Source organism: Polypterus senegalus, chromosome 6 (genome assembly GCF_016835505.1).
Source record: "Polypterus senegalus isolate Bchr_013 chromosome 6, ASM1683550v1, whole genome shotgun sequence".
NCBI lineage: Eukaryota > Metazoa > Chordata > Cladistia > Polypteriformes > Polypteridae > Polypterus > Polypterus senegalus.
Window position 1 is genome coordinate 180637353 of NC_053159.1, and position 15140 is coordinate 180652492.

The 15140-nt window shown below is 40.1% G+C and overlaps 1 protein-coding gene across 4 annotated transcripts in view; it reads right to left on the reverse strand.

Annotated features, from left to right (window-relative positions):
- wipf1a (WAS/WASL interacting protein family, member 1a) overlaps window positions 1–15140 on the reverse strand; it is a 205605-nt gene that overhangs the window by 142623 nt on the left and 47842 nt on the right. Inside the window, exon 1 of one of the 4 annotated variants that reach the window (XM_039757671.1) lies at window positions 6091–6172. The exons of 2 other annotated variants lie outside the window; for them this stretch is intronic. The gene's annotated coding sequence lies outside the window, so the exon portion shown is untranslated. Of the gene's footprint in view, window positions 1–6090; window positions 6173–15140 lie in introns of those variants that run through there. One more of the 4 variants, XM_039757667.1, reaches the window with a different exon arrangement.

Below are 15140 nucleotides of genomic sequence, written 5' to 3' on the forward strand. Positions count from 1 at the left end.
AAATGAGAAACTTTGCTAAAAGGCACCTGCCCAATTTTCCTCACCTCCCATCTATTTCTATTCCGGAAGAAATACGGATCAGTTTTGAAGACTCAGACAGCAAAGTCATCTTAAAGTCTTTCTTGTTAAAAGAACCCAAGGTATGATGGGGAAAGGATCTTTCATCTAACATCTCAGAGAAGGAAAATACACTCGAGCTCCATATATGCAAATCATTCAACTTAAAATATTTTATCAAGCAAATGTATCTCATTTAAAATTGTTCAAAATGTACCAAGGGTAAGATTCAATCTGTGAACATTGTAATCGAGCTCCAGCCTCACTGGATCACATGTTGTGGAAGTTCACCAAATGAACATCATTCTGGTCAAAAATCTGTGAATGCCTATCAGACAGTCTTGAGGGTCCCAATCACTCCTAACCCATTGACATCCGTGTGTGGTGGACCCCCAGATGGGCTAAAAGTAGAGAAGGACAAATGGATTGTAATTGCCGACACCACACTACTAGCGCTTAGACTTACTTTGCTCAACTGGAAGAATCCTCGGCCACCTGTCATAAGTCAGTGATGTTCTGTACTGTTTCATCCATCCATCCATTTCCTAACCCGCTGAATCCGAATACAGGGTCACGGGGGTCTGCTGGAGCCAATCCCAGCCAACACAGGTCACAAGGCAGGAACCAATCCTGGGCAGGGGGCCAACCCACCGCAGGACACACACAAACACACCCACACACCAAGCACACACTAGGGCCAATTTAGAATCACCAATCCACCTAACCTGCATGTCTTTGGATTGTGGGAGGAAACCGGAGCGCCCGGAGGAAACCCACGCAGACACGGGGAGAACATGCAAACTCCACGCAGGGAGGACCCGGGAAGCGAACCCGGATCTCCTAACTGCGAGGCAGCAGCGCTACCACTGTGCCACCACTGTGCCACCGCGCCGCCCATTTCTGTACTGTTTGAGATTGGAAAAAATCAAATTCTCGCATAGAGGATCTGCTCAAAACTTTTTTAAAATATAGCAAAGATCTAATTAATAACATTTTAGAATAAGCATTTATATTGGAGGAAAAAGACATTCTCCCTTCTTTGGTGTTTTTAAAGTTTTGCCCTTGCTGTTGACTCTCCTCTCTGTCTCAGCTGGAGGTTGAATTCTGTTTTGTTAGGTTCGACTTGATTGTGTGTGATGTCATCTTCCTCATTGTATAAGTTAGATTTGATTGTATGAAATGTTATTCCATCCATCCATTTTCCAACCCGCTATATCCTAACACAGGGTCACGGGGTCTGCTGGAGCCAATCCCAGCCCCCACATAACGTGCAAGGCAGGAACAAACCCCCAGGCAGGGCGCCGGCCCACCGCAGGGCACACTCACACACACACACACCAAGCGCACACTAGGGACAATTTAGGATTGCCAATGAACCCAACCTGCATGTCTTTGGACTGTAGGAGGAAACCCACGCAGACAGGAGGAGAACATGCAGACTCCACGCAGGGAGGATTCGGGAAGCGAACCAGGGACTCTCAACTGCGCCACCGAAATGTTATTCTTTAATTAAAATGAATAATGATAAAAAAAAATAATAATAATAAAATTATTTCTCATCTGTTTAGTACTTTCCTGAATAATGATCATTAAATGGCATCCAAGAATGCAATACAAATCAGCACAATGCACACGAGAGGCTCAGACCTGATTTAATGGCCACATAACCTTAGCTGGCTTCACTGACTTCTACTTCCTCTCCGCATTCTCTTCAAAATGCAGAAGCTCAGCATGTGCTCTTTATGCTGCTCAAATGAGTGTGATATCCACACTGCCTGCTTGTCTTCTACAAGCCATCACTTCTAGGATGGCAAACAAGAGTGAATACTATATTTTCTAATGACCACCAGTCGCTCATGGATGCTCCAAATGTGTTGTCACGTACTTCAAATTAAACAAGCAAGTGATCCTGCCATGGAGTACAGTTTCTTTATTGGTCCCTAATCACATTTTTGTTTTCTTGCAGGGAGCTTTCTTTTCTCTTCTTTTCAGGGTCTTTGATTAACTGCAACTCAAACTTCTCACCTGGAAAGTGACGGGGAGTAGAAGTGGAGTCTCCATCCATGCCAACTAACCCACCTTGGTGAACTTTACAATCGTTCAGAGAGCAGGCCAAGCCAGGTTAACAGCCGCTTTACACAGTGGTAGGCAACAAGGCCGAGCTACTGATTGAAGACTTGAGACTGTGGGCTTTTACTCCTCTGCCAGCGCACTGTGTATCCACGTGCCACTCCTATACTGTAGCTGCCCTCCTGGGTATAAAACACATGCAAAGTGCTTCGGGATAGAGGCCACCATGAAGGTTTCTTATTAAGATATAGTCCAGCTGGGCTGGCCAAACTAAGGAGAGGGGGTGTATAGGATCGGCTGAAGACTGCACCGAACGTCAGCCCTTGAAAATGATGTAAAGCAGGGATACGAAAGGGGGTGCTGCCAAGACACACAGGAGAGCTGGATTAGAGTGGCCAGTCATATCTGGCCAGGAAAGACAAGGATTCACAAGACAAGACATTTTGACTACAAAAACCTAAAATTTAAAATGTCATTTACTGTATGTCCCCTTATCTGAAGTACCATAAAGGTGTTTTGGGTCATCACTGACCAATCCCCTGAGAAGCAGGCTCAAGATCCACTTTACTGTGATGAATCCTCAATTCTGAGTCAAACCACAACTTGTTCACGCACCTCATTCTTCACCAGCAGCCTGTTTTCATGTATTTAGTAAACACTTCCTTCCTGTCTTTCTTTTAAAATCCCCTCACCACACTCACATTTGTTCAAAGCTCAGCTCTTGACAAACAATTGTTCCATGGCCCCCAGTGCAGCTTATTTAATTATCTCACTCCGCCAGGTTTATTTTATTTTATTGTTTGTTTGTCTGTCCTGTGCACCACATCGGGCAGGCCTGCCTTACCAGCTGAGTGCCCATCACTTAACAGAAGGTGCTCTCATATCCTCATGCTCACACCTCATGGCCAATGGAGTGCATTCAGGGTAAAGGGTCAAAATATATGAGGCATCATTACACACACACACACACATCCAGCTCTAAGATGTCAGCCTCCTCAGCCAAAAATTCATGTGTGGTCAACGAAAGCTGTGCTTTTCATCGAGCTATCAGAATCCCAGAATGGCAGCTCTATCGACTGGCAAAGATAAAAACCACAAGGCTGCAGGTTCACCTTCAAGCTGTGGCTCACAACTTACTCCTTATTGTGGATAATTGGCCTGACTCTGCTGTGCTCCAATCGTGTAGCCCAGTAAAATGTGTACACCATGAAATGTACCACATTAATATATACCCGGGGTCCTCAATCACGGTCCTGGAGGGCCACAGTGGCTGCAGGTTTTCCATCCAAATAGATTTCTAATTAGAAGACAGTCCTTGCTGATAATGAAACTTAGCATTTAACTGTTTGGCTTGTTAGTGCTTTCGTTCATCCAAGAGAAATGCTAATCGCACTGTAGAGCTTCTGAGAACATTATCCATGCGTTTGATTTAAACTTAACGCTCCTTCCGATTCCCCTCTCATTTATCTCTAAACATTTTTTTTAAAACACACACATACTTCAAGGTGCATATGCACAGGTTTAAAAGGAAGCACGTTTGCTGGAGATCTGCGGGTTTATTGGATATCTGCATTTCATTATTAATTAATGTCTGGCTAAAAAAACAGGCAACAGTTACAACTTCAACGCAGCTGCTAAAAACTAAAATAGGCAATTAAGGGTTCTGAATGGTAACAGGCAAGATTACAAAAATTAAGCCCTAAAAATGTATTGCTTTAGTGGTAAATAAATGGGTTCTACTTAAGAAATTGGTTGAAGTGAAAACTGCAGCCACTGCGGACCTCTAGGACTGTAACTGAGGACCTCTGATCTACAATGTTACTAAAATTTGTCTTTGATAAATGAAAGCACTAACAAGGCATGGAGTTAAATACCAAGTTTCATTATCACCAAGGACTGAATTTTAATTAGGAAACTGGCTGGAATGAAAACCTGGAGCCACTGCGGCCTTCCACAATGGTGACTGAGGACCCTGATATATACTAGTGAAACCTACGGGCCTGAAATAAAATGCTACAAAAGGCTAAATATTCATACACTTTAGTTTATTTTGAATTCTGAACACATAAAGTATCTACTGTGCTCTGGGGGATTATCAATAAATGAGCTTGCAGAGACTGAGCTTTCATTATAATAAACTTTTCTGCCCACCAGTAAAGTGACTGCCAGTTTGACGCTACCAATTGAATTGAATTGAATTACCAGAACATATCTGACCATAAGCTGTCAATTGAGACCAAGATAAAGGATCCAGCCCCATTACTTTGTGAGTAGTCACGTGATAAACAGAAATGTATTGGCATTTTATATTTATAAATGCTCAATTGCTTGATTGATACTCTTGTAATATGCTAGTCCACAGAAAGTAGAAGGAAAAAAAAGTCAGGCAGATGGTAAACTAATTTACTAAAGGCCTAGAAAAACAGTTTTAGGCCACACAAATTCCCGGTATTCAAATTAAAAATAGGAGAGTAATTTTACCCTCTGCCCTCTACAAAACTTTACTAAACATCAAAATCCTTACTGATTTATAGATAGATAGATAGATAGATAGATAGATAGATAGATAGATAGATAGATGGCACTATAAAAGTGATAGTTAGGAAGATAGCACTTTGTCTCCAGAGCAAAATTAGGCTTGTTAGAAAGGCTCAATAGATAAAAAACAATCTATCTATAATGCAAAGACGATGGATTCACTCACTCATTCATGAACAAAAACACTATTATCCATTTAGTTAAAAAGTTGAAATTTGGCAGGATGGTACATCTAGGTCAATAGATGCAAAGACAGAACTTTATTTGTCCCTATGGAGAAATTTTACTTTTTACAGAAGATAGATAGATAGATAGATAGATAGATAGATAGATAGATAGATAGATAGATAGATAGATAGATAGATAGATAGATATGAAAGGCACTGTATGATAGATAGATAGAAGGCACTATATGAGTGATAGATAGATAGATAGATAGATAGATAGATAGATAGATAGATAGATAGATAGATAGATACTTTATTTTTCCCCTGGAGGAAATTAAAACTTTACAGAAGATCCAGAGAGAAAAAGAGAAATATATATAAATAATATAACAAACAAAAAATCCCCAAACACACATTAAAAAAATCATCCATATTCAAAACTTTGTAAACTGTACAAGTCATTAAGATCCAGTATTTATCCAGACAGCCTTCGGTACCAGGCATGAAGGAATCTTGTATGGGGCACTAGTCCTTTTCTAGAGCAGATTTGCACTCACATTCTGCCCGTTGTTATTTTTTTCTTCTTTTTTATAGATGACAAATAACCTTATCGACATGTGTTTGGATTGTGAGAAGGCAAATCTGAGTTCTCAGAGAAAAACCTGCTAAGACATGTGGAGGACACACAGACTTCTCCACACAGGCAGTGCGCGAATCTGAACCCTGGGCGCAGGGACTATGAAGCAGTAGCCACACGTTACCTCCCCACTGCAGCATAATTCTGTCCCCCAATTTCCTTCTCTTTACACATCCAATCTTACTTTACAGCTAAATTACTGTTGTGTTTTGCTTTATTCCATAGTTCTTTAAAACCTCGACTTCAGTTCACGAGGGAGGTACTGATTTTCATACAATGCCATTTCCTTAACTGAATTAGATTTGACAGTGCTCAACAGGTAGTTCCTCTATAAAATAACGGCAAGAACGCGAACTGATCGAGGGCAGAATGGAAAGGCAATTCTTTCCTGAAACGATGTCCCCCTTTTAATTTCAGAGTTAATAAAACAAAAAAAAACAAACAAAAAAAAACTCAATTTTAGCAAATCAAGTATAGCCACATAGCCGACAACCAAATACACGCTACATTTCACGGGTCCGCTCATTTTGTCTCTAGTTTCGCAAAGACAAACGGCTTTGACATAAAGTAGCAGTTCACGCCAAGGATCTCGGCATGACTTATAAAAATGAGACTACTCACGGCGGCGTCCAGTGGACTGCAGGCTCCAAAGCGCCGATCGCCAGTGTCTGTGATCGCGAACTTCCTGAAAGCGCAATGTCAGCTGCAAACTTCCTCTCTTCACCTAAACCCCGTGAAGCCTCATGAGAAACATCTTCCGATCTGATTCACCGGCAAAACAGAAGCAGCACCCGGCGAAATGTGTATTAAGCAAAAACGACGACACAGTCACTTCTTACTAAGATCGTTCTTGGAGACATAGATAGATAGATAGATAGATAGATAGATAGATAGATAGATAGATAGATAGATAGATAGATAGATAGATAGATAGATAGATAGATAGATAGATAAATGTGAAATGCACTATATGATAGATAGATAGATAGATAGATAGATAGATAGATAGATAGATAGATAGATAGAAAGCAAAGAGGCTATATAATAGATAGGTAATATATTATTTATCAAAATGAGAAAATTTAGTTTATTATAGAAGCACAATACATAAATATTACAGCAAATATACACCATTAGGTGCTTTTTAAATCGTACGTTTATTTTTACAAGAACAAATCTTTTTTTCTTGCCCGATTAGAAAAGTGCTTATTCTGCCTTTTTTTTTTCTATTGTTTTACATTAATTGTAACTGTAAATTCTTTTGGAACAATACTCACTGTGAAAGGAGCCATACAAGATAAAACGTTATTATTAACAAGTGTTATGAGGCATTGCACACTGCCATCCTTTCAAAACATTACACATCGTTTTATTCCATAAGTCCCCCTATTATAAAATATGTTAAATAACAATGCCCAGTTGCACAATTAAATTTATTCTTTCTCAGTCCAAAAATATAAAGATGGTGTGAATAATCCTATCATATTCTGTGTGTATATTTTATATATGAAAGGCACTATATGCAGAAAAGACTAATTTCAAAATGGTGGTTTTGGCCCTCTTGTAATATGAGAAGTAACCTAAAAAAACAACACTTCGTATCCATACTGTGTATCATTTTACACTAAAATATCACATTTTATTTATATATTGCAATTTGATGTTATTAAACTATCTAAATAATTTCTATAAGGATCATGTCTATCTTTTGGCCAATTCTCCCTGATCTCATGACCTCATTGGGTTGGATTTTTGAGTGTTGGCCTCATTGATGATCTTGTAGCACTTTCAGTGAGGTGATGAATTTCCTTTACTATTAGATTAGATTAGTAATAGTTTATTAATCACCAAGGGGAAATTCAAATGCACACCACAGCAAAACAAAACACATAAACTACACAGATATGGAATCAAAGTACAATATAAAACAATAGAATTCAAACATGATACAATATGTATTATGGTAAAACATTAAGTGTACCAGTTTGAATCTGTGACTAATGGCAGCAGGCAGACAAGATCACCAGAGGCCCATCTTATGGCAGAGGCTGAGCCTGCATGTGGCTGAAAGTACTGAAAGCGCCCCCTGGAGGGGATGAGCAGAATTGCTTATGAAGGCATCCAAGTTTGCCATCATCCTCTTTTCTAAAACTGCCTCCAGAGTGTCCAGGGATAACTCTATGATGGGGATCGTTTTACTGATAATTCTGTACAGGTGTTTTACATCACACAAGATCAAGCTGATTCCCCAGGAGACCACCATGAAAACAACACGCTGGCTACAATGGACTGCTAAAACATTTCCAGTAGCTTGCTGCACACTTCAAAAGACCTATTACAGTGTTCAATGTTCAAATTATTTTTAATGATTCTAATTTTTAACTTATGCTTTTACAGTATTGACTCTTTTACATTTTTTTACTACAGAAGACACCATACAATGTCAATGTCAATTTATTTATATAGCACATTTAAAACAACATAGGAATGCTGTGGCCAAAGTGCTTTACAATAAAATAAGAAAAAAACATACAATTAATATAAAAGTAAATAAATAAAATAAATAATAAATAGAAGTAATGTTACATAATCACAATGAGGAAACCATCAGTATTACTGAAGGTCACGGAAAGCAACTGAATAGAAATGAGTCTTTAATCTCGTTTTGAATTGTAGACGACTCCTTTATGTGACGAGGTAAAGAGTTCCACAGGCGAGGAGCAGCAGCAGCACAAGTCCTGTCTGTCCCCCTTAGTTTTACACTTGGTATGAGGGACAACAAGAGACAACTGACCAGAAGATCTGAGCACTCTGGATGGCTGGTGTAAGACACACAATTCAGATAAATAGGCAGGAACAAGACCATGTAAAGATTTAAAAACTAGCAACATGATAGATAGATAGATAGATAGATAGATAGATAGATAGATAGATAGATAGATAGATAGATAGATACTTTATTAATCCCAAGGAGAAATTCACAAAAAGATTTTAAAATCAATTTGAAAACTGACAGGCAGCCACTGTAAAGAAGCTCATATTGGAGAAACAGAATCAGACTTTCTTGCCCCAACCAGGAAGCGAGCGGCAGCATTTTGGACCAACTGTGACCTGCGTATCAGCGATTTGCTAATCCCAGAATACAGCGAGTTGCAGTAATCAAGGCGAGATTAATGTGTTACAAAACAAGTGATTTGTGAAAGTGTTCAGCGTTGAAGGCGTGATGTATATAAAGGCCGACTGATCGCATGAGGTCCTTTATGAGAATAATAAGGGAGTATAGCCTAGACCAGCTTCAGGCCCACTTCTGGGGGTCCCTGTGGCTGCAGATTTTTCTTCCAGCCTGTTTCACAGCAATTGAATCATTTTGTACCTGACTGATCTGTGTTTAAGTAGTCGGTTGTTTTTATCTTCTATTATTACGCATTGCGAAAAGAACAATAGTGTAAACTTTACACTCCTATTCATATTTTTGACTAAGTGTCTCTCTTTGGTCAAGTTCTTATTACTTAACCTTTTTCTGTGGCGCTTGCCCCCTTAACTATGTCCTAATAATAACAATTAACAATGAATGAAGTAGACACTACGGGCCTCATGTATAAAATTTGCTTACGCTCAGAAACACTTGTGAGCCATTTCTAAGGCAAAAGTCGGGATAGTTTATAAAACTCGGCACTAGAACGTCTTGGCTTATAAGTCAGTCATCATCACAAAAAATGATACAAATACCATTTAATGATATCTAAATGACAGAAAACATTGTACTTTTTAAGTTTCTCTGCATATTTTAATGCTGGCTAAATAAGCATTTTCTTATTTTAAAAAAGTTCAGAAATGTGCAGATAGTGTAACACTCGGCTGTGACTTACAGTAGTTAACTGACTTGAAAGCTGGAGCACTTTCTGGTATTTATTTGCTTCATCAAATGGCTTACGTATTTTACATTCATAGGAAACAGCTGCCCTATGCTCTGCCTATAAAGAATGCTACACAAAATAAATGATTAATTAGCGAACATTAATATGGCTGGTGCAGTGTAAACAGTTAGGAGACCAGGACTCACATCCCCAGTTCTCCCTGCGTGGAGTTTGCATGTTCTCGCCATTTCTATGTGGGTTTTCTCTTGGTGCTCCAAACACATGAACTGGTGGTGCTAAACTGGGTGTGGGTGTGTTTGGCCTGCGATGAACTGGTGCCCTGTTCCTGCCTTGCGCCCTGTGCTAGCTGGGATCGGCTCCAGCAGCTGGATGAATATTAATATTATTATATTAATTTTAATCCTGTAACTCACCAGGAAGTCTTAACTTTAATTACTAAAATGAAGCCCACTACTTGTTCCCTAGTCCCGGTGCCAACAAAACTAGTAAAAAGTGCAATGGATGTTCTTGCAGCACCTATTCTAACCGTTATCAATAGTTCATTACTGCATGGCACATACCTGATGCACTAAAAGTGTCAGTCATTAAACCTTTACTTAAAAAGTCAGACCTAGACCCACACATACTAAATAACTATAGGCCTATTTCAAATTAACCATTTCTCTCTAAAATACTAGAAAAAGTCGCCAATCAGCTTCAGTCACACCTTACACATTACAATTTATTTGAGAAATTCCAGTCTGGCTTTCGCACTGGTCATAGTACAGAAACGGCACTAACACGGGTTGTAAATGACATTCTGATATCCTCTGATGAAGGAAACTCCACTGTAATTATGTTGTTGGACTTAAGTGCAGCATTTGACACCATTGACCATTCTATTTTACTGCACAGGCTAGAAAACGATGTTGGGCTTACAGGCCCCGTGCTCGCTTGGTTCAGTTCTTATTTATCAAATCGATTCCAGTATGTACAGAAATGTGCAGACAGTACTCCATCATTATACACAGAAGTTCAATATGGTGTCCCGCAGGGCTCAGTACTGGGACCTTTACTGTTTTCACTTTACATGCTTCCACTGGGATCTCTCATTAGGAAACATAATGTTAATTTTCACTGCAGAAACACCTATGCAGATGACACCCAGTTATACCTTTCATTTAAATCAAATGAAGTTTCTCCGATGTTGTCTTTAATTAGTTGTGTTAGTGAATTAAAGGAATGGATGAATGAGAACTACTTGTCTTTAAATACAGATAAAACAGAGATGTTAATTGTTGAGGGAATGACGCTGATCACAGCAATATTTTGTCGCCATTTAACTCAGTTGGAATCCCAATTAATTTTACTGAATCAGCCCGCAATATCAGAGTTCTCTTTGACTCTAGCATGTCATTTAAAGCGCATATTACAAAGTCATCCAAAACATGTTTTTTCCATCTTAAAAATGTTAGGAAATTAAGGCGCTTTTAAATAAACAGGATTGTGAGAAATTAATTCATGCATTTATCTCTAGTAGGATTGACTACTGCAATGCGGTGTTCACTGGCTGTTCAAACTGTTCTCTATACAGCCTCCAGTTAATCCAAAATGCCGCTGCAAGAATTATTACAAGAACAAGAAAATATGAACACATAACCCCAGTTCTTAAATCTTTACACTGGCTCCAAGTTAAGTTCAGGGCAGATTTCAAAATCCTCCTTTTAACATATAAAGCATTAAATGGCCAAGGTCCGCTTACTTGTCTGAACTTATCATGACTTACAAACCTGAGCACATTAAGATCTCAAGATGCCGGTCTGCTTAGGATTCCAAGGATTAATAAAATAACAGTGGGAGGTCGAGCTTTTAGTTACAGGGCCCCTAAACTGTGGAATGGTCTTCCTGCTTCCATAAGAGATGCCCCTTCAGTCTCAGCCTTTAAATCCTCACTACTTCAGTTTAGCACACCCTGACTAGAGCTGCTGATTAACTGTACAGACTGCATCTCTGTTGTTAGTCATTAGCACTAAACATAAGTAACATGATAATTATATTTGAATACTAACCCTCACCTATTCTGTTTCTTTTCTCGGTACCCAAATGTGGCAATTGGTGCCACGCCCACCTGCCAAGTTGTTTGCCTGCCTATGGTAAAGTCATCCCTGATGGAGGATCACAGGAATCATGGGAAAGAGGGGTCCTTTCATCGGAGCAACGTTTCAGCCGTGGCATGGCCAAATGGGGAGGCAGCTAGATGGATGAGGTCTCCAGGACTCTAAAAATATCCAAACCTAATTATGTCATATCATCTACTGTTAAACCGTACTTCTAAAATTTTTATTATTATGCTGTCTTAAGGAATTGTTCTGTTCTGTATATTGTATTGTATTGACTCCCTACTTTTGACACCCACTGCACGCCAACCTACCTGGAAAGGGGTCTCTCTTTGAACTGCCTTTCCCGAGGTTTCTTCCATTTTTCCCTACAAGGTTTTTATTGGGAGTTTTTCCTTGTCTTCTCAGAGAGTCAAGGCTGGGGGGCTGTCAAAAGGCAGGGCCTGTTAAAGCCCATTGCGACACTTCCTGTGTGATTTTGGGCTATACAAAAATAAACTGTATTGTAAACTGTATTGTAATATATCCATACAGGCCAAGGCATTTCTTTTAGTTTCCGTGTTTTCCAAGTGTAAATAAAAGCTTTATTTTTACAGGGTCTACTGCATCTCAGATAACTAAAGAGGACGCCGTCTCCTTCAACTCTCAATTCAGTCGTACATCCCAAAAGCCTCACGCACAGCTCTTCATTTTGAAGACTCTATGCACGCCAACACATGCCAGCTACTCTCCTAAAAGATGATCTGTGTCTTCCAGTGACCAACAGTAGGCAATTAGAAAACAGATACAAGAGATTTACAGCTCTTCTTCTTTTTCGATTAAAAAAAGTCTAACTTCAGTATTTTACTGAAGGCATCTGTCATAATTATGAGATGTCAGCAGGGTCACAACTGACTTGAGCCGACACGTGAAACTTCTCAGCACTAAAGTATTCCACTCAGACGCCGACAGCTTCCAGCTCAGCTCACGCCAGCCTGGACAGAGGGGGGCCTTGTGTTGCTGGCATGGCTCTACAGGGGCATCTTTTCATGAATGTATAAAGGCCAAAAGAACACAATCAATGTGAATAAATAAATGGCCCTTTGTCATGTTCTTGCCAGCCACTGTAGAAGGAGCAGCTTCTTAGCGTGTAAAAAAAGCAAAGAAAGCCTTGCCTGCCAGTCACTGGCCCTTACCAAACACGAGCTTCCCATTTAAACCCCTGAGAGGTGTCAGTACCCACAAACTCTGCTCCCTGTCACTGGCCACATGACACCCCCCGCCCCCCAGGAAGTTTTACACATCCTATTTGCAGCACAGCTGAGCTACTGAGCAACGTGCTTCCTTTTTTTACCAATACATGCAAAGGTTGCAAAGAAGACAGAGAAACGAGCTTGTTTCTGTGTGCAACCATTTTTGAACTTCTCCTTTTCAACTTTTGCTTTGTTTTTTTTTAAGATTTCAGCTTCCATGTACCTCTTAAGTTTCTCGTCTATTTCTGTGTGAGTCTATATGTGAAAAGGAAGGAATGGTGTATCCATTTTTATATGCATTTCTCTCCAGATCCATCCCAGAAGTATTTTTAACTGATAGATAGATAGATAGATAGATAGATAGATAGATAGATAGATAGATAGATAGATAGATAGATATGAAAGGCACTATATAATAGATAGATAGATAGATATGAAAGGCACTATATAATAGATAGATAGATAGATAGATAGATAGATAGATAGATAGATAGATAGATAGATGTGAAAGGCACTATATAACAGATGTGAAAGGCACTATATAACAGATAGATAGATAGATAGATAGATAGATAGACAGATAGATAGATAGATAGATATGAAAGGCACTATATAATAGATAGATAGATAGATAGATAGATAGATAGATAGATAGATATGAAAGGCACTATATAATAGATAGATAGATAGATATGAAAGGCACTATATAATAGATAGATAGATAGATACATAGATAGACAGATAGATAGATAGATAGATAGATATGAAAGGCACTATATAATAGCTAGATAGATAGATATGAAAGGCACTATATAATAGATAGATAGATAGATAGATAGATAGATAGATAGATAGATAGATAGATAGATAGATAGATAGATAGATAGATATGAAAGGCACTATATAATAGATAGATAGATAGATAGATAGATAGATATGAAAGGCACTATATAATAGATAAGATAGATAGATAGATAGATAGATAGATAGATAGATAGATAGATAGATAGATAGATAGATAGATAGATAGATAGATAGATAGGCACTATATAATAGATAGTATGGTACCCGGATAGGGGTGCTACCCAGCCGGGACGCCCGAGAAGACTAGAGGAGGGCTTGTGCCTCCTACAGACTTCGAGGGGGCGACCGCCCTGGGTCATGAGTAAAGAGCTGGGAAGCTTGACCCATGGTCACCGCCAAGGGGACCCCAATACCTGGAGGACCCTGGATCTCAGCACTTCCGCCACACCAGGAAGTGCTGGGGGGAAGAGGACCAGGGACACCCGTAGTGCTTCCGGGGAGACAGTCGGCACTTCCGCCACACTGGGGCGTGTCGGTGGGAGATTGCCGGGAACACACCTGGAGCACATCCGGGTGCCTATGTAAAGGGGCTGCCTCCCTTCAGAGTGGGGCTTGAGTCGGGTAGAAGAGTGGACAAGGTCTCTGGAGGAGAGAAGGAGGTGGTCTGAAGGAAAGAGAGAGAAGGCATTGTGTTGGCCTGGACTGAGGGGTATTGGGGGTTTGTGAGCTGACTTTTGTAAAGGATGGAAGACCACAATAAACATGTGTGAGGTAATACTAATGTGTCTGCCTGTCTGTGTCTGGGTCATATTCCACAATAGATAGATAGATAGATACTTTATTAATCCCGAGAGGAAGAATTACAGATAACCTTAAAACTTGCACTGACGTCTTTCCTGTATCACATATTTAGATGCAGACTCCTCTAAGTCAAGGATGTACCCATGTTCACCTCCTGGGGTACCCCGTGGCAGTGGATTTGTACAAAAAGGTGAAAACAAATCAGAAACTTTTAGTGAAAAAAGGAAAACAAAATCACACAAAAACCTGATGTTGTTAGTGTGCACACACACGCACCCTAAACTAATACTTAGTTGAAGCCCCTTTTGATGTCTTTATAGCACTCAGTAGTTTTGGGTAAGGGTCTATCAATCTGGCACATCTGGACTTGGCGATTTTTACCCACTCCTCCAGATCTGTCAAACGATGAGGGCATCTCCTGTGCACAGCTCTCCTCGCAGATCTGAGTGGGCTCTGGCTGGGCCATTCCAGAACATTGATCCTCCTTTGTTGAGGCCATTGCTTTGCTGATTTTGATGTAGATGAAGAAATGCAGCCCCAAAGCCTGATTCTGCCCCCACCATGCTTCACTATGGTGTTCATTTGACGATGTGCTGGGCTATTTTTGCGTTAAACATAATTTTTGGAATTCTGGCCAAATAGCTCAGTCTTGGGCGGCATGGTGGTGCTGTGGTAGCGCTGCTGCCTCGCAGTTAGGAGACCTGGGTTCACTTCCTGGATCCTCCCTGCGTGGAGTTTGCATGTCCTCCCCGTGTCTGCGTGGGTTTCCTCCCACAGTTGAAAGACATGCAGGTTAGGTGCGTTGGCGATCCTAAATTGTCCCTAGTGTGTGCTTGCTGTGTGGGTGTGTGCGTGTGCCC